Genomic DNA, 21,495 nt, shown 5'->3' on the forward strand with positions numbered 1-21,495 from the left:
GACTGTTCACATAAGCTGTGTTTCTCAGGAAACACAGATCAAAACAAGAAGACTACAGCTTAATGTGAGCCATTCAATTTATTTAGATCAGGTATTCCCATAAAGGATCATGGCTTTGTGGCACATGTAGCAGTCATCCACTGATTAGCAATCCCCTCCTGGGTGTTAATGAGTCAGCCAGATCACCCATGCTATGAAAAATACTGATAAAGTTTAGAAGGCGTGCCATTTTCCTTGACAAAAAGGCAGCGCTGATTAGTGAATCTTAGTCTGCTGAAATCCCTATTCGTGGGCAGGAACGTATTTATCCCTTCTGTGAACTCTGAAGATGATGTTATTCACCAGTGACTAATGGGTTAGAGTGTTCTGAAGAGGTGCAGTACAGGAAGTATTACATGCTCACTCTCTGAAAGTCAGGCAACAGATTGTGGTTTCTTAAGTCAACACCTTTAGCCACTTTTGAAATATTTTGATCTTTATATTTATTTATTTGTTGTTTATTTTTAATGAGAAGCAAAACTAAGATAACAACATACTTTCATCTTTAAACTCCCATTGTAGTTTCCCTGAAGCTTTTTTGGGCTTGTGTGAACGAGTGCCATGTTTCTCTAAGAATGTGGAATGCTTAGGTCATTTAAACAAAACTGAAGGTTATTCTGCAGTACCAATAATTATACTTACCTGCTTAGAAAAACTAGATTCTAAGCAGAACATTTTTCTGCCTTCTTCAAACTTCATATGCTGAACTCAGTAACACTGTTTTAATCTTTTTGGGGAGCTAGTCCTTACTGCCAAACTTGCAATGGGGAGAAGGGGGGAACACCCTGGTGGTAAAGGACATAAGGTCAGCACTTAACAACACTAACACGGATGATATTGTTTCTGTAGTTTGCACTCTGTGAAATCAGGTCATCAATGTCAACCGGGTTTGCAACTCCGAAGTTTTGCATCTAGATCCATGGAAAAGGCATTCACTTTATATTTCCACTACAAATGAAGAGGAAGTTAAACTTTTACCTGCAGACTAACAAAGTAAGCAGCCTACTCAGTGGGCTGTTGCATGGCTGTGTGGACAACATTGGGACCACACAAGAACAGAACTACAGGTAGCCAGCTGCTCTGGCCTCTTCACTTTGAGATGGGCCCCCAAGAGATTCTTAGAGGAGGATTGCTGCCCTTTGGCAGCACTTGGGAGAGGGCAGAACTGGTCCCAGTGGGGTCCCAGTATTCTGCAAATAGAATTTTTATGAGTAATGAAGGTTTGTATTGGATCCACCACTGAAGGTAAGCCTCTAATAGTTAATCTCTGTCCATTTATTTAAAGGTTCACGTGACACTGGGCAATTCAAAGATATGTTGCATGCTATAACATACAGTTCCCATCTGAGTGTTTTCAGCATTTGCAGACTAAGCAGCCATCTGAAAATTTGTAAAAATAGCCTTTTTGGCCAATAATACCAGCTCAATTACCAGGGTATCTGAAATACATACAGTGTTCAAAAAATAGTTATTTAGATAGTTAAAAAACATTGCAATAAGAAAAAAATCCGCAGGAGCTGGGAGACCTACAGCTCAGTAAGTGGCCTCAGAAGCAATTAGTCCTAAATCTAACACCAGGTAGACATTGAAAATCCTGTGGCTGTAATGAACAGAAAACAGTACATGATGCTACTTTTTGAGAAATAGTTCTGCTTCAAACAACACAAAATCTGAGGTATATCCTGATTTGGAAGTATGTATAGTCTTGGAATGGTGCAGTATGCAGGAGTCACCATGCCCTGAAGAGAAGATCCTTAGAAACAGCTCTTCTGGAAATAGTAGGGAAGTGCAGAAGTTACTTCCATCTGACCTGCTCTGGTTCATTTTGGGTCCCAGGGCTGTCACTGGCAGTTTTGTGAGCAGAAAACACATTTTGACTTCTTTTCCCAACTGTCCTTCACTCATTAAAATTCTTCCTTTCCAGTCTCCCTGGGGGTGCTAAGAAATATACTGGCACCACGGGTTTCCCAAGGTGCTCATCTATCCCTAGTCAGAAGACACCAGCCCGGGACAGGACCCAGCCCAGATCTGGCATGTCACAGCTCTTCCTGGTGTGCTCTTCCTCCCACACACCCCATGGATCTCCAGAGAGTGGGTTTAAACACTGACAGGGCTCTTGTTCATAGCCACTCCTCCAGTATGTAATGCCCCTGACAGCACGGCTCCATCTGTGCCACATTTCCTAAAGCATGGGGGTGGATCTGCAGCCTGCATAATTATTTTCTAAGACTTCCACAGACCCCTGCAGCCCCAACTGGGCAGAAGTCTGAGGGCAGGGAAGGTGCTGTTCCACCTTTCTTCCTGCCCACTGACTGAGTTAGCCTCAGTATCACGGACCAAACTACAAACATGGGATGAACCAAAATGCAGGCTCCTACAAAGCAATGACTGTGATTAATACACTGTGATCATGCCAAGACGTGTGGGTTAGCTTGCTGCAGTTCAGATTTAAAAAGAAAATTGAGAGATGCTTTCTTATTATGAGAAATGCATGAAAGACTCATAGTGACAGGATATTTCTATGGTGACCAGTACAGCACCATATTTAGACTATAACATTAAGAGAGGTTAATGTTGCAGTACTGGCTTTGAAGGAAACAGATCTTAGATAAGCTAAATGCACTTTAGAAGGAACAAGATTATTTCATTAAAATATATATATATATATATAGTCTGTATATAACAGACTGAAAAACTGTTTCAGTGTACAAACTCAGATGTAATAGCTTTTGGATTCTCAAGTATAACTCTGCAGTGACACTGATTTTTCAGTATTTCTAGTGTAAGAGTCAGAAAACAAGAGGGAACAATAGACACACTTGTGAATCTAGATACCAGAGGAATACAAAGGCTGCATTTTCATCTTCTCAATAGGAAGATATCACAGTTCTTTTTTTTTCTTTTTTTCCCCAGCATGCACACTAAGATTTTGTTACACTCAAGCCACCTATCTAGATTTAAACCATATACTATTTCCTAGAAAATGTCCCACCTTACTTGCTGGTCTTTAACACAGACTTACAGAATCACATAGGCTGGAAAAGACCTTCAAGATCATCAAGTCCAATCACCAGCCTGACCTACTGAGTCCCAGCTCTAAACTATGTCCTGAAGGGCCACCTCAACATATTCCTTAAATATCTCCAGGGATGAGAACTCTACCACTTCCCAGAGCAACCTGTTCCAATGCCTAACCATCCTCTCCATGAAGAAATTCTTCATAATACCCAGTCTAAACTTTCCCTATCACAACTTGATGTCATTTCCTCATATCCTATCACTTGTCACCTGGGAGAAGAGACGAACATCCCCCTTGTAGCAACATCCTTTTAGTTACTTTTAGGTTGAGGTCTCCCCTCAGCCTCCACTTCTCCAGACGAAGCAGCCTCGGTACCATCAGCCATATATCTTGATTTCCCTTCACCAGCTTTACTGCTCTTTTCTCCACATGCTTGAACAACTCATCACCCTTTCTGTAGTGAGAGATCCAAAATGAAATACAGTGTTTGAGGTGGGGTCTTGTCAGGGCTGAGTACAGGGAGACAATTACTTCCCTAGGTCTACTGGCCAAACTATTTCTGATAGAAACCAGGAAGCCATTGATCTTCTTGGCTACCTGGGCAAGTGGGGGTGTCATTGGATGCACGTGCATCCTTGATGATCTTTTTGAGCAGCTGACCAGGCTGCAAGACTGCAGAAGTTGCCCGGCTGAGATGTATTCAGCAGATGGAGAGAGGGATTGATGCCTGGTATTATGCACTGTCATTGGCAGACTGACAGCCCTGCCATTGGTTCCAGCAAGGGGAAGAAGATAAGCAGGCTTTCAACCTGACAGAGGGCAAACACTAGGATGAGAGAGACTAGAACCTTGTTTCTGCATGGAGCAGAAGGAGAAGCCACCCCCTTGCCCCTGAGGCTTTCCTAACCAGTAGATATGAAGCTCTGGGGATGGAAAGAGAAAATGATATGAGTAGTTGTTCAGAAATGAAAAGGGGCAACCACATTAAGAAGGTCCAACTGAGATCCTGAGTCACAAACAGTGCCACTAAAAAAGGCGAAGAGCCTTAGTAATTGGAGACTCTACTGAGGGGCACTGAGGCACTCATCTGGTGCCCACATAATCTCTCTAGAGAGGTCTGCTGTCTGCTGAGGGGCCACATTCAGATATCTGGAGGAGGATCCAAAGTATGATAAAGCCAGAGGACTACAACTCACTCATGGTTTTTCAAGCTGGGTCATGCTTATGACTTTTTGTGAATTTAAAGATTTCAAGAAAAACTTTGTATCCCTTGGGAATTTGCTGAAGGGATCAAGAGGGAAAGGATGCAGTGTTCTCTTCAATCCTTCCAGCTGGAGACTGGGATCTGGGCAGGAGGAGGAAAGCCAGCCAGTTGAATGAATGGCTGCATGGATGGTGTCACACCCAGGGCTTTGGCTTCTATGATCTAAGACATACCTTTGGTAAACGGGGCACGTTGACATTGGGTGGGTCACAACTGACCATAAGGGGAAAGAATATACCAAGACAGCAAGCTCTTTGGGCTCATCACCAGTGCTTTAAACTAGATTTGATGGGGGAAGGAGAATGTACTGCTGAGTAACAGAGAACAGTCAAGGAATGCTGTCATTTTAGGAATCAGTAGGGTAAAACATCAGAGGTTTTTGGTAGGATTCCTCTAAAAAGGTAATATGGCCAATAGTCCAGCTGAGGTGCCTCTACACAAATGCATGCAGCATGGGAAACAGGTAGGAAGAGTTGGAAACTGAGATGCAATTGAAAAACTGTAATCTTAATGCTCCCACAGAAACTTGGTGAGATGAACTAGAATACCATGTTTGAGGGCTGTAAGCTTTTTGGAAGGGACAGGCTAAGGTGCGAGAATGTCACTTCCTGCCCTTAAAAGGAAGGGAAGGGGTTTCCAGATTTGCAGATACCCCTGGTTAGATTAAGGTAAAATGAATCACAGATATTCGCACACATCATTACTTTTAATGAGAGTCTAAATTCTACAGTCATCCCCAATGTTGATAATACTTAGAATCTACCTTAAACTGTGTGGCTCAACTATACGCTTAAGGAACGAAAATAAGTCTTGCAACTACTTAACAACTTTATGACCGAACAGCTATATAAGACATACAGCTTTTAAGAAGCCAAAATAGGTTTTGCAATTACTTCACAGGAGACAAAGAGCAAAAAGAAAAAACTGAAGAATACCGAGAAACAGTGAGTCAGAAAAATGAACAAGAAGATTGATCAGCAGTCTATTTCAGAGGCCTATTTTGAAGAGTTCCAGTGTCAGCCCACATTGCTAGAGAAGGGATGGGGGGTTAAGTGAGTTCATCTAAAGGTCATAGTCTCAAATGGGCAAACAGTAATGATGACTAACAATAAAAAGATGAAGAAGATGATCCTGGATTCCCTCTCAGGCAATCTTTAATGCCTGCTAGGTTTGCAGTACACTGTGCTAAGGTCATAGACAAGTGAGTTTGCAGTAACAACTTTGTTGAAAATAAATTTGTAGCCGAAATTTTCTTGTGGGAAGGGTAGGCCAGTTTGACAGAAAAGCAGGACTAACCTGTTAAAGGATGGGATATCATACTTGCTGATATCAGCCTCCGACTGGTTGTCATGGTGACGGCTTTGCACTGCAAGTGTTTGAGGCATACCAAGCACGCCCCAGAAAGTGTTTTTTGTTGGTCCTTTATAGAGGGGTAGGGGAGTGAATAGACTGTGAAGAGCTGTTTCTGAGAAACAGTCACAAACAGGTTGAGAGCTTGTGAGTCAAAATTAGGGATCAGCAGATCAATAAAGGTCAGGTCTACTACAGGCCACCTGATCAAGAGGAGTCTGTTGATAAGGCCCTGTTACTTCAGCTTCAAGAGGCACTGAGCTCACAGGCTCTCATCCTGATGGCGGATTCCAACCAATGCATCTCCTGGGAAAACAACACTATGAGTTGCAAGCAATCCAAGAGATCCCTGGAGTCCACTGAGGATAACTTCCAGGTCCAGGAAATGGACAGACCCAACAGGGTTGAAGTTTTACTGGACCTGGTGCTCACCAGTGCAGAGGAGATTAAAGAGGTTAAGATTGGAGGCAGTCTGGGCTGTGGAGATCATTCCCTGGTTGAGTTCATGCCATCTCCAGACCACCAGGAGAAAAGGAGGTTTTCAGGAGTAGTCAGCATGGGTTCACCAAGGGGAGGTCGTGCTCAACTGACCTGGTGGCCTTCTATGATGTTGTCACATGCTGGGTGGATGGGGGGAGAGCAGTAGATGTAGTCTACCTTGATTTTAGAAAGGCATTTGATACTGTCTCCCATGACATCCTTATAACAAAGCTGAGGAAGTGTGGGATAGACGAGTGGACAGTGAGGTGGGTTGAGAACTGGCTGACTGGCAGAGTGCAGAGTGTCGTCATTGGCGGTGCAGAGTCTGGCTGGAGACCTGTAACCAGTGGTGTTCCTCAGGGGTCAGTGCTGGGTCCGGTCTTGTTCAACATCTTCATCAATGACCTTGATGAGGGGATAGTGGCAAGTTTGCTGATGATACGAAGTTGGGAGGATTGGCTGACATGCCTGAAGGCCGTGCTGCCATTCAGCGAGACCTGAACAGGCTGGAGAGCTGGTGAACCTCACGTCTATGCCGGGAAAGATCATGGAGCAGATACTCCTGGAAGCTATGTTAAGGCACAGGCGAGAAGAGGAGGTGATCCAAAAACTGACAGCACAGCTTCACCAAGAGACAGTCTTGCCTAAATAATCTAGGGGCCTTGTATGTTGAAGTGACAGCATCAGTGGACAAAGGAAGGGCAACTGATGTCATCTTATTGTCTTACGGGAACTTATCTCTACACTTCAGAGAGATCTATTTGAAGGCTTGACTATTAGATGGATAAAGAATTGGTTTGATAGCTGTAGCCCGAGGGTTTTTGTAAATGGCAATATGTCCAGGTTGAAGCCTACAATGTATGGTGTCCCCCCTGGGTCCACCTTCGGACTGGTGCTCTTCAATATCTTCATCAATGACATGACAGTGGGATTGATATACCCTTAGCAAGTTTGCAGATAACAGCAAGCTGAGTGCTGCAGTTGACACGAAAGAAAGAATGCCACCCAAAGGGACATATACAGGCTAAAAAAGTGGCACACAAGAACCTAATGAGGTTTGACAAGGCAAAGTGCAAGGTGCTGCACTTAGGTTGAGGTAATCCCAGCTACATGTACAGATCTGGAGAATTCGCTGAGAGCACCCACACGGAGAACAGCTGTGAAGTCCTGATGGACAAAAAGCTGAACTTGAGCAAGCAGTGTGTAGTTGTAGCCTGGAAGGCCAACAGTATCCTTGACTACATCAGAAGAGGGGTAGCCAGCAGAGAAAGGCAAGTGATTTTCCCCCTCTACTCTGCCCTCATGAGGCCCAATCTGGAGAATTGTGTCCAAGCCTGTGGCCCCCAGTACAGGAAAGATGCGAAGCAGTTCATGCTGGTCCAGAGAAGGGCCATGAAGATGACCAGAGTACTTTTCATGTGAAGAAAGGCTGAGGGAGCTGGGCTTGTTCATCCCGGAGAAGAAAAGGCTCCAGGGAGATATTACTGTGGCCTTCCAGAACCTGAAAGGAGCTTATAAGCACAAAGAGGAGTGACTTTTTATATGGTCTGATAATGATAGCACAATTGGGAATGGCTTTAAATTAAAAGAGAGGAAATTTAGTTAGATGTTAGTGAAAACTTCTTTACTTAGAGTTTGGTGATGTGCTGGAACAGGCTGCCTACAGAAGCTGCTGATGCCCCATCCCTGGAGGTGCCCAAGACCAGTTTGTATGGAACCCTGTGCAGGCTGACGTGGTGAATGGCAATCCTGCCCATGATAAGAGAGTTGGAACTAGATGATCCTTAAGGTCCCTTCCAACCTTATTCCAACCAGCTATTTTATGATTCTATGATTCTATCATCACTGGTGCCTGACCACCAACTGAATTAAACATAACACATTAAGTGTCTCTTCCTGACTTTCGAAAACAGGATAAATCTGGACAGACTAGTTTGAAAAAGAATGAAAATACAATTTTACTTGGTAGACCTGAGGCCAGTGTGATTTTCTCAAGTGCCTTGCAATAAGTAATCTTTTTCCCTTATCTCCTCCAAGGTGAGAATCCCTAAGGTTCCCTTTTCCTAGGTCAGATATCCTCCTATGAAGGAAGAGACTCCTCTGGCTTTTGGTCAGTGCCTTTGATGCTGTCCCTGTGCATCTCTGGCTCCATCCTTACTGTTTTCCTGCCTCAAGAATGCTGAGCTCTTTTTGTATGCAGTGTTACAGCACCCTACTCATCATTTCTGTCACATCTGTCACATTCTTCTATGGAGCCAACATCTTTCCTGCTCTGGGGAGCTCAAAGTGGATGTAGAACCCCAGATGTGGCTGGGCGCAATGGTGCTAATGCAAGGGAAAAAATCACTAGCATAAGAAAGAGGTGGCACAGAAACACATTCAGGCAACTAAGGCTACTGAACCTATTCAGAATAGTGGCATTGGTTCTTCTCTGCATTTAAAAAAGGAATTTTTGGGTCAGAAATTGGGATGCTATGGATTTTGCCATAAGGAGAGAGAAAATTAGGAATGACACAACAGTTCTTCAACACTGCACCAGCCCTGCAGGGGAAGGCAGTTTATAATTATCCTTAAGGGATGCTGGAGTAATGTGTTCCTTTCTGCTGCCTCTTACCTAAAGGTCAATTTGATTTTCCTTGGCCCCTTAACAGGGAAAAAAGTGACCACTGAGAATATGAGTAATGCAATTCATTGTCAGTGTTTCTGCAGGTTTAAGCTTGTGTCATCTATTTTGTACCACAAGATCCCTAAAATAATTGCACTAATTCATTTTGTTCTTCATTACTGGCAGATGCTGCTGAGTACAACAACAAGGATCCAGAGTCTTGCATAATAAAATGAATGCTGTTCTGCTGCCTGTCTGCCCAGGACAGAAGGTTTCGTTGTCCAACAGAAAAAACTGAAAGGCTGCCTAACACTGCCACCTTCGGATGCCTACACACACCATCCAAATTCTTAAACATTGCTAACCCAGTCTTTCAGTTCACATTTTCATAAATACGTTTTAGAAAGAACACAGAGAAACATGTATATGTACAATATTCTAAGAGCTATCAATTTCCTTTCAAACAAATTATTTTCAGGACTAAAAAGTCCCTAAAACTTTTAAAAACTTTAAAACTTTTCTCTCAAAAACACAGTTTATTTTAGGCTCTCCAAATAAGATACTGGATTTGGAGCTTGACTTCAAAGATATCGACTACAATTGTGTTTTATCAGTTCAAGTAAGATTTAAATTTGAAGAACTGAAACTACCCACTTTAGCCAACTAAATCCTGTATGTTAAATTCAACTCTACCACAATTATTTCAGATAGGAAATTTTTGCAAATAGCCCTGGAGGAGGAGGACACAGGACCAGTCATTTGATTGACAAGAGCTTATTGTTCATAAGCTACAGCGTCAGCTTCCTCATGTCAGTGAGTTAAGAGACCGACTACATTTGCTGTTTGCAATCATTTAACACTGACCTGGGAATCACTAAGGGCTTGTAAAATGTGGGCAGTTTGCAGACTGTGGCTAATATAAGCCCTCACAGCTGTTCCAGTCCACCTTCACATCTTGAGCTGCTGTCAACAATACTCTGAGGTGAGGCAATCTTCCTGCCAGCCAGCAGGACCCAGCTGGGCTGAGAGGACTCTCCTCCATCCTCCTACTGCTGCCCTACACCAGACCTAATAAGATCCCAGCAGAGGGCTTCTCCTGCCAGTCTGAAGCCACTCACTAGGAGCTTGCACAAAGAAAGTTGAAGAGAAAATGAAAATGGTGAGGCACAGAGTGCTGTACCAGGGGCATGGCAGAACTGCTCCACTGAAGCTAAGCCACTGTGAGTTTTCTGTCTTGCTTTTTGTGGTTCAAGACTGAATACTTAATAGACCAGGAAACATAGGCCTTGTGAGATGGGATAGAAATGGCTGTCAGGTGACACTGACTGCTTCTGAGGGAGCTTGTGCTGGAGATAAGGGTAGTTTTACACTGTCATGAAAGAAGACAAGAAATGCCTGGTGCTGAAAAGGCTGTTATTGAGGAACATGCTGCCTACTGACATTGTATATAGTAGTAAACGCTCTGTACAGATGAAGCCTTCAGCTGGCATCAATAAACCTGGCTTCAATAAAAAGTGTGCAGCCTCACTACGAGTGCAGTTTTGGGATTCACAGCACAAAAAGAATATCAAACTATTAGAGAGTGTCCAGAAGAGGGCTACAAAGATGGTGAAGGGTCTGAAGGGGATGATGTGTGAAGGGTTTTATCATCTGAATGAAAATCTGACTGGGAAGCCAGTCTATAAAGCGCTTTCTTCCAGTCACTCTGATGTCTGAGGAGAGCTTTGTGTCATTCACTGTGGTGACAGCTCTACAGCAGAGGAGAAAATGGACAGCCAGGAGAAAAAGCATGCATATGCTTTTCTTCATGAAGGTTTAACACAGCTCCAATGAACATAATGCAGCAGAACCAATGCTGAAGCTTGTAAAAAGCACCAAGGAATCAATGCTACGTGTATGTATTCTGGATTAAGCTTTCTTCAAAATTCAGTTGGATCCAAGAATCTAAACCAAGTTAGTGCTGCCTTTTCATGTGGTGCAGCTCAATAGAAGGCTGTTTTCCTCACTGCTAGGAACCAGAGGGCAAGATGTGTGAGGGGCAGCTGTGGTCCCTCGGTGTGCTCAGTGCAGAGCAGAAGAGCTGAGGGGACTCTCAGATAGAGGGTTTGGATTTTGAGATGCTGTGTGGGGCCAGGAGCTGGATTCAATGATACTCATGGGTCCCTTCCAACTCAGGATATTCTGTTATTCTCTAGTTCTATGAAAATAACTGTAGTCAGTTAGTACATGGGATGCGTTGGCCAAGCAGCAAAAATAAAAGCCTGCTATCAGTGAGATGCCAGGCCTTCAGCTTTGCTGTCCTGCCAGGGCTGTGGCAAAGTGTGGACAGGAAGCATCAGTGCAGCCAGCGTGATCAACATGAGAAACCCTCCTGAACAGCACAGCCTCTGGGCGCCCTAACTTGCCTTTTGTAACGATGTTTTCTCACTCAAAATATACTCCCATTCCCACCCACAGCAAACCACCAGTGGAACTACCAGGAGGAAAAACAGGCTGCACAACAGAGGTAGACCATTCAGCTTAGCTCACAAGAAGGTGAAGCAAGTCTCAGTTCATTTCTGGAATCTTTTAGGACACTGTTCATATGAAAAAAATACATTCCTGCTCTGAAGTTATTTCATGGAGCCATTTTACAAACCATATACAGAAATAATCTGAACATGTCTGATGTAATTTATTTTGTCTTTAACATTTTTGTAACAGAGACATCTTGTTGTTATTCTGTCCTCTATGCAGACATTGTTCAAAAGGATGCTTAAAAAAAGCCCCCAAAACTAATAAGTCCTAATAAGGCCTAATAAGTCATTCTTGCTGCACATAAATTGAACAAACGTAATTCAGCTGTGAATCAGACTAAATGGAAGGAAGATGTGAAATTTCTGAACTGTGTTTTAAAGATGTGCATAGGGCAACAATATTTCCAGCTCACCTCTAAGTCAAGCTTTATGTTAAGCACAAATCTGATTATAAAGACCCATGGGGGAAAACATTCAGGGCAGTGCAGAAATTGTGTCATGAGCAGGGACTGGGATTTCCAGTCCCTCCCTACTGCAGTCCAGGTCTCTCTGCGATGAGATCTGCTTCTCATGGCACTGAATGAGTGCATCTGTATGTGAATGTTAATCTTTCGCTAATAAGACCTCTCCAAAAAATGCAGTGGTGAATTTAACAGAATCACATAATCACAGAATGGCCAGGCCAGTCTTCTGGAAAAAAACTTTGATACTAACCGAGGGAATCCTAAAAGCTTGAAAAATCAGGAAGCAATGATAAACTTCACATCTAATTTCTTTTGAACAAGTTACTTAGTAATAGGGCAACCCTGAAAAAAAAAACAACAAAAACCAAGGCAGAGCAGGCATTTTGGTGAATACCTAGGTCAAACAAATGGGCCAAAAGCTGACTCCCATTGTATTACTGTTGCATCACTTGAAAGAGCATTTTATGTAACAAATTTTCATTCTAAATGTGCTTTTGTCTGAAAGTTGCTCTTTTCCCAGTTTGTCCAGAACACAGAACTTCCTAACAGCCATTTTTTCCATTTACACTTTCTGCTTGCTCTGCTGCCAGGCCTGTAAATTACTTTACTAGAAGCTATTTTTAAAATGACTGGGTGGAGATAGGTACTTTCCTGTACAAAAAGAGTTACTGTTTTGAACTGTGCCTTGGCCCTTGGTTTTTAATGCAAACATGTCCTGCAGAGTGATGGTAGCATCAGATTTGGGAAGCTATTTTCCCCACTTCTGAAGCAGCAACCCTGCAGCAGGCTGCTCTTAGACACCTTGACTTCCAGTGTCAGTACAGAGAGACAGAAGATGCTTCAAGCAAGAGGCGGGCAGCTTCCCATTAGAACTGTATAAGGTATTTTTATTCTGGGGGCTGGGCAGATTCAACCAAGTATGTTCTCCAGACTTTTTAAGGTCTGGGACATATCAGCAACATACAACAAATATATTAAAGTAGTGTTTCTTTACACACTGGAATTATCAAAAAAATCCACACAGTTACATTCAAATGTATTTTAACCCGTTAGTTCCCCTTCACTATGTGTGGCATATATTTCTGTGTCTTATTAGTGAAATTAGTTAAATTGTAGTATTTGTTGGTTTACCTTCAGCTACACAACATCACAATATGTACTTCCATTTGTTTGTTCATTACTAGCTCCAAAATAATTACTCTGGATTAGGCATTGAACGTTATCAAACACTTTTGCTGTTTAGTGATATTATTCCACCTAGTTTTGTGTTTTCCTAACTAGCTAACATCCTGTCATTCTAGTTTGTCAAATTAGACCTAGATAAAAGAAAAGAGCATGAACTTTGTCCTAAATATGTATTTGAAAAGCTCTATAAGAGCTTCAGTGGTTGTTTAGCTGTGAAGTCTTTTATCGGTGTGACCATATATGTTGAATTTAAAGGTAGAAAAGTAAAATGGACTTTGTACTACTGCTTTTCAGGCTGCCAACTCTGCTACATGATAGGCAAACCAAACAAGAAAATTAGCTAAGTCTGAACATATGAATGTCTTTGATTTTAAGAATGATATCAGCAAATCCTGTGTATGATAGCTCCCCTTTGGAAAACAAAATTGTGAGTGAAAGATTGTATAGCTAAGTTGGAAAGAGAGAAACAGTACTTTCTGCTTTTTCAAAGATGTTTGAAATGTAGAGGGGAACCTTATTATTTGACAGCCTTTGCTGTCACACTAGCACATGCAGACTGCAGCAGTTATAGCAGGGTTCAAGGCCTATTTGTGTTAGAAAACATGTAATGAAAGCTAAGGGGTCTTAATCTCAGCCCCAGGATTTACAAACTTCTCCAGTGTCAGAAGTGATTAGCATAAAGCAGGGGATTACAGGGAAAGCTTATGAACACACCATGGTGATGTGCAGGATCCAGGGAGACCATGGACCACTGGTAGAAATCAGTATTTTGTACATCGCTATAGATATGAACTCTGTCCTAACTGGTGACAAGTGAAAAAGGAGCTAATTGGAGGGAAAGTACGTTTTAAGATACAGCCTTCTCACACTTGATTTTTTTGACCCTCCTTCTAGATTTCAGTGCTGAACTGAAAGCTGATCTTGATAAACTAAATTCCTTATCTCATGCCAACTGTTCAGCAACTCAACAGAGCAAACAGTTATATTATGGAACTGATACTGGCTGGCTCTGGAGAAAAAGCTCTGGAGAGCAGCTTGATTTACTGTTAGCAGCCAGCCTCCTCTTCCACAGTAGCAGCCTGGTGGCTCAGGAGGCAGCAGGAGCTCCTATTGTGATTCATGGCACTTCAGATTCAATAAAGATAAGGGCACGCTCCTTTACTCATTCCTGAATGTACTGGTGAAAAATAAGCAACCTAGCTCTTAAGAAATGGGTGCATGCACTCATCCATTTACTTAAAAACATGGGTTTTTACTGGCAACCTTTCAGTCAGCAAGAGAGTCTACCTATAAATGCAGTTGATGGCTTGCTCCATGTACAAATACACGGCTGGATTTTAACGCATTCATACAATACAATTTTACTGTATGGTTTTTGTCTAGTTCTTTTTTTGTATGAGTAGAGTCAGCACCATATATTGCAACATCAGCCTGAATGATTGGATGCACTGGCTTTGCTATTGCAATTTACATTTGTTTTACAAGCAATCAATTCTGCATGAATAATCTTTACCAGCCTGCATCCTTTGAATTTTATCCCATGATCATTTTATGAAAAATCCCGTATGATGTTCCTACATAACAGTATAACATACCTCCTCAGCAACTGTAAAGGCCAGAATAACACTTAAATCTGAATGAGTTAGATTTCTGCTGGAATAAAAAATAGTTTCAGGTCTATCACTTAGAATGTTTGCAATGTGTATGCTCTATCAGGCAAAGTCAGATGATGATTCCCTTTTCCTGTTATTAAGCCACAGGATGTAAAAAAGAGTAATAATTTATACAGACCCTAATTACTCCGAAGGAGTATTCAGAATTATCTGTAGCCACTCTGATTTTAAAAACTTGTAGTATTAAAAATATCTATGCTAGCATCTTTGACAGCAAGGAATAGAAAACATGTCAACTGCTGCATGGTTCTGATGTGAGATTAGCTCTACAGGATCAAGAGTAACCGGTGACTCTGCAGGAGTGCAAAAGGAATTCCACATAACAATTGAAGATCTCTATAAAATCATCCTGCCTTTAGAATTATGCATTAAAAACAATTAAGCATTGAAATGAGAACTGACTTTTTGTCCAAGGTGGGAAGCAAGTGCATAGTACAGCATGAGAATAAAAAAAAAAAAAAAAAAAGGTACTTTGTGAAATACAATCCCAGTCTAAAAGATTTAAAGTAAGACCTAAACTATTTCCCACACATCTTGTAAGCAACTCTGTGATCCGGTACAAGACCCAAGACCCAAGAATTATTAAAACTGAAAAATGCAATAAAAAAATAGACATTAACCATCTGAATTTTACTTTCTGGTCTGCTGTAGTAGAAGTACTGAGAAATTGTTCTTTTTACAGAACCTGTAGCTCCCATAGGTTTCTGTCCAGCACCCACTCAGCCCCATTAATCTCTTCTCTTGGATTTGCTGTAATATCCAGGGTACCCTGCATGAGCCCACCTCGTTCTGACTGAGTGGATGGGGAGTCTGGAGGCCATGTGGGCTGTGCTGAGCTTGAAAAAGGAGCTAAGATGCCAACTGCCCAGTCCATCCCTATCCTGGAGCTTCTAAGGAGTTGCCAAAAGAGACAATACCTGAGCTCCCATTACCTGTCCTTTGCGCAGTCGTCTGTCTTCCCAGGTGCCAAGTTTTACAAAATTTATAGCAGAATGGAATAGAATAGTTCATTTGTAAAGGACCAACAGAGATATGAAGTCCAACTGCTTGACCACTTCAGGGCTAACCAAAAGCTGAAGTGATCATTATCCAAACAGTTCTTGAATACTGAAAGCCATGGAGTTTGAACCACTTCCCTTGGAAGCCTATTTCAGTGTTTAACCACCCTCACAGTAAACGTTTCTTAATGTCCCATCTGAGCCTGGCACTGCTCTGTGCCATTTCCATTCTGACATCAGCTCCCAGCAGCAGAGTCCAGCACCCCCCCCTTATTGCGCTGAAGTGAGCAGTGAGGTCAGCCCTCAGCCTCCTCTTCTCCAGACCGGGCAACCCAATGCCCCCAGCATTCCTTACAGAATTCCTTCAGCCCCTAGCTTTGCTGCCTGCCTCTGCATGTTTTCAAGGACCTAAATCCTTTTTATATTTTATATTGTTAAGCCCGTATCAGGAGAATCACCTCTTTTGACCAGCCAGCTGTGCTGTTTGATGTACCCCAACACACGGTTTGCCCCTTGGCTGCCCAGATACAGCTCTGTCTCGTGCTGAGCTGCTGTCACCAGCACTCCCACGTGCCGTCCTGCTGAGCTGCTCTCCAGTCACTTGTCCCCACCTGTGCCTGTGTTTGGCACTGTTCTGTCCCACATGCAGAATGCAACACTTTCCTTTGCTGAACTTCATGCCACTGCTGATTGTCCAGTGCCCCAAGCTATCTATACCTCCCTGCAAGACCTCACATTATTAAGGCATCATTAAAAGACATCAGTCATTGGGATTTACAGCCTTCCATTCACCATGATTGAAGATGGCCAGCAGATATAAAAGTTATCAGATAATAATGCTTGAATTTAGCATCCTAAGATCTACGTCCCAGATGTTGTGCTTGGCCCCTTCTCTGCACAGAACTGGATCTCCTGGAGCACTCTAGCATCTGTGAGCGGTCACTTGAGTTACTCAGACAAATCACAGATCTTTCCCTTGGCAAAGAGTGGGATCTTCTAATGCAGTATTAAGGAAACCGTTCTTCTTTCCCAAATGCTTGCTAGCTCTCATTTCCATTATTGTTGAGGAAGTATGCTGATCCATTTCTCTATCTTCTGGTCTGGGTAGGACCCATCTTTTTCTTTTCTGTTTAACAATAATTTATTTTCAACAGCTATTTCATAAACAGAAGAACTGAGACTACTCTCAAGAAGGGCAATTATTTCTCTGAAGCTTTCAGATGCCACTTCCTGCCTGCAGTACCTCACAAAGTCTTGAATTGCACAAAATAACATTGCAAGATGACAGTAAATTAACCACACATGCCTGTGTGTGCTGCAGGGTGTGTGTGAACATGCCACATGTCCTGTTCTCTGGCACAGGGGCTGAAAACCAATACGTTGGGGATTTCAGGCCTGCAAAAACAGAGACAAAGAAAAGGAGAAAGAAATAAGCTACAAATCCTTTGCATTGACTGCTCTGAGATCTGCTACCAGAGCCTCATTTGCCCTGTGTATTATGTTTGCTCTCTCTGTCCCAATTATGGGGTAAAGCAGAAAGAATACATCCATGAATTTGACTACTGAAAAAGGAAAAAGAGTTTTGAGAACTTGTCTGCAGTCACTGACAATCATGCACAGTGACATCTTCTTTGGTGTTTTAAGTAGTGTTTGGGTAGGGAATTCCATTTTTCAGGGAGAGCATCCAGCTGAGAGTATGGAACAAAGAATGCATCCAGTCAGACATGGCAAATATCCCGATTGTAATTATCACACACATACACAAGCCTTCAAAAACACTGCAAACTGCACTACAACAGCTGAACACATGCAAGAGAGGCACAGATCATCCAACAACTGCTAGTTTTCTCTTGTGGAAACAAGGGCAAGGGAAGAGGAAGAGCAGAAAGAACAGAACCAGGAACTACAGTAGTGCACAGTACTTTCTGGGCACAGAAACAACGATCTGTTGCTACATGAATGTGTCGGCCCTCTCTGCTGGGCACGGGCAGCAGCGTGGCCATCAGCGGGGATCGGGGCCGATCAGGGACCACCATCCGCGCTGGGGAGCACAGCGCCCGCAGCCCTTTGGGAATAAACACGGCTCCGAGATGCCTCCAGAAAGTGGTGTGCTCCCACAGGGAGATTTTAATGGCCTTGGCAGGAAGAGCTCAGTTCTATCCGTAGACTAATTTATTGAAAAGGTAATGAGTGAAATCCTTCTAAAAAAAAGAACAAAGAACAAAGACAAGGCTGTATCAGTAAGACTAATTGTTAAAATTGCCTTTTGCTTCAAGATGGAACACTGTAGGATTTTGCACTGACTTTACTTTAAATGACTAACAACAACAATAGTCAGAGCTAATGATTCTAAAGTAGTTTCATCTACTGATGTTTGCAACGACAATAAATTGGTTGTGTTTTCCATGGGAAAAACAAAATGATAAAATACAATTTATCTCCTTGAGACATTCATCCTGCAAGGCACCAATAGAGCTGACAGTGCACAAACAATTTTTATGTGGTTGCAACAATAATTTATTCACTTCTCTTATGTGAGTGGGTAGATTTGGTACAGATGTAGATTGAGAAAACCTGGCTCAAGGATGACTAAATTCCAAAAGAAGAAAACATTAAAATATCAAGTAACACTTTAAGCCTTTCTGAATTTATCTTGGACCTCAGAAGGAGTTAGCAACACAGATATGGCAAGCATGAGTGAGTTTGCTTGTCTTCTCATTCTTAGAGTCCCCCAGTAGAAGTAGCTAAGGTGTATGTGATTTATTTTGGCTAAAGAAGGTCCCACCCATCTGTGGAATGGACTCTCAGCAGCCACAGCAGAGTGGGAGGAGCAGGCCTGACTGGGAGGGTATCAACCCTGGGCAGCTGGCTCTCTGCCCAAAGAATTGGATGAGTATCTTGCTGTCTCCTAAAGTTCCTGGTCTGATTTGACTCTTCTGTTTTGCCAAGCCAAGTAAGCAACTAATCTCTCAGTCTGGAGGAAAGCATCTGTTTTAGCAGTCTGCGAACATACCTGTACAGTGACTCCTGCCTTCCAGCTTTCTCTCCATTCTTCTCAGTCATGTGGAACTTGCATATATAATAGTTTCTTGCAGTCTGAAAAATCAGTCTCTTTGGTTTGCTGTGTGTTTAGCAAATGCCCTGTTTGTTTGTTGTTGTTTTTTGTTTGTTTTAAATATATTTTTAATATGTGATCTATTCCATAATGGGCCTTAAGACTGGCACTGTGATTGTATTGAAATGGAGATTTCACTAGTTTCTTCAAAGGCACCTCCTGGTATGCACTGTGGAAACAAGCAGGATGCCTCCAGGTATGCACAATGAGTCTCTAGAGTTTTCTCTGTCATGAATTGTACAAATACAGACTGGTGACAAAAAGATTAGCATTAAAAGGTCTAGACTGGCCAAAATCTGAAAATCTATGCTTAATATCAGGCCTAGAGACAGAACAGAGTAGTGGCAAAAGCACTAGTCACTACATTTTTTGTGGAGACAACAAAATATAGTCTTGCTATTTTAAACAGTAAACAAAATGTCAGAATAAAAGCAGCTGGAGCAATCCTGATCACCTTCCCGACCAGCACACATTTTGCTCTTAATGAGTCTGCATGGTCTTTAATTACACTTGCAGGTACTACTTTCAACTCTGCTTCTCAGAGTAAGGAATGTGATTGAAGACAGAGAAGAATATATTAGCACTCTAGCATGTAAAACCTGTAGTGTCAGCAGAAATCAGATAATCTGTGCAGCAAGGTATTATAAATACTCCATATAAATGAGTAAGATTGCAAATTATTCATTACTACTCAAGCCAAAGACGCACCTATAAAATATCTGCCTTAGTTCTACAGCTGAGAACATTTTATTCTCATCTCCTTCAATGCATAGTATGAGAAGAAGCAGCTTTTCACTCTATGATTGTTTACAACAGGGAAAGGGTCTTTGAAGTCTAAACTAAGGGCAAGAACAGGTCATGTCAGTACTCAGGAAAAGAAAGAAGACCACTGTGGCAAAGTATGGAATCATGGCTGAACTCCAACAGAAAAACAAAACAAAACACAGGAGGTGGAAACAGGAATGGGGACTACAAAAGGGAAATGTAGAAACATTGCCTGGGTATGTAGGGATGGTGAAAACCAAAGCTCAGCTAAAGCACAGATTTGCACATCAGGAGTAATAAGAAAAGCTACTGTTAGCAAATTAGAGGTAAAAGGCTGAACATGAAAAATGCAGGGCTGTTACTGAACAGATGGATGATTTAGTGAAAGCAAGCACAGACAAACTTGAGGAATTCGGTGTCTCCTTCCCACTGATCTTCACAAGCAAGGTCTTTCAGGCCTCAAGACCTGGGATACATGGAAGTGAGAAAGACCATTGGTGAATGCGCAAGAGATTGATAGAGAAAAGCTAACTCTCATAATCACAGAATCACAAGGTTGGAAAGGACCTACAAGATCATCTAGACCAACCGTCCTTCCATTGCTACCACCTTCCATTGCATAACCACCATTGCTACCACAAGCCTCTAAACCATACCTTATATCCCCTCATCCAGATGCCTCTTGAACACTGACAGGGATGACGACTCCACCACCTCCCTGGGCAGGCATTCCAGTACCTGACCACTCTGAGAGAAAAAGCTTTCCTTATGTCTAATCTAAACCTCCTCTGGTACGATTTGTGGCCATTTCCTTGGTCCTGTTTGTTCCTTGGGAGAAGAGGCCAAATCCCTCTTCATCACAACCTCCCTTCAGGAAGTTGTAGAGTGCACTGAGGTCTCCTCTGAGCCTCCTCCAGACTGAACAATCCCAGCTCCCTCAGCCACTCCTCATAGGACTTGTGCTCCAGAGTGCTCACCAGTTTCATTGCTCTTCTCTGAACATATTCTGGCACACTGTGCTGTATGAACAAGAACACAGCCAACAGGTTGAAGGAAGGGGCTATTCTGTTTTACTCAGTACTTACCAGGTCATATCAAGAGTACTGTGTTCAGTTTCGGATCTCCCAACAAAAGAAACACATAAATAAACTCAAGTGAGCACAGCAGGGCCACAAAGATGGCTAGGCGCTGCATCAGTTGCTTGAAGAGGAGGGGCTGAGGGAATGCAGTTTATTCAGCTGGGGAAGGAAGGCTTTGGTGGATGCAGGAGAATCGTTGCAACATGCCTGGTCTACTTGCAGTGTTATGTGTAAGGAGGAAAGGGTAATGAACAAGCTGAAGACAGTGTAATACAGACTACACGTAAAGAGAAATTCTTCCTCATGAGGACAGCAGTGGAATGGGTTGCCCTAAGAAGTTGTGTTTGCTCCATCTGTGGAAGTTTTGAAGAACCTGGTCTGACTGTTTTAACAGGAGGTTGGACCAGGCACCTCCTGAGGTCTTTTCCAAAAAGAGAATTACCCTATAATTTGTGAGTGATCAGTACTGCAAAACTGCTTTGGATGCAGAATCCTCTCCCAGTCTCTGTCATAAATCATTCCACACCCATTTTATAACCAAGGTACAGAGCCTTTAACTACCCAGTTGTTGATAAACCTTTTTTCACACAGCAACTGTCAAGACAGTTTTTTCTAGCCCCACTCAGTACACATGCACAGAGCACACAGTTGGGTATATCCAGTGGATATCACATGTGATCCCACGTCTGAGACCAAAGAAGCCTGACTACAAGTGTCTTAAAACTGCTTAGCTGAGATGCACCTGTGACAAGTGGCTCAGACTGTCTCGTTCCTAAGAACAAAAGCCGGGATGGCAAGGGGGTACTGGATATGCTGGGCTGGGGAAAAAGAGGGTGGGAGGGGGAGACTGATGGAGATAACACCAGGCAGAAGCTGAGCACCAACAAAGAATAAGGAGGTGCAGGGCAGGAGAGGCGTACAAAAAAAAAGGGCCAAGCCATGA

Source organism: Tetrao urogallus (assembly GCF_951394365.1).
Source record: "Tetrao urogallus genome assembly, chromosome: Z".
NCBI lineage: Eukaryota > Metazoa > Chordata > Aves > Galliformes > Phasianidae > Tetrao > Tetrao urogallus.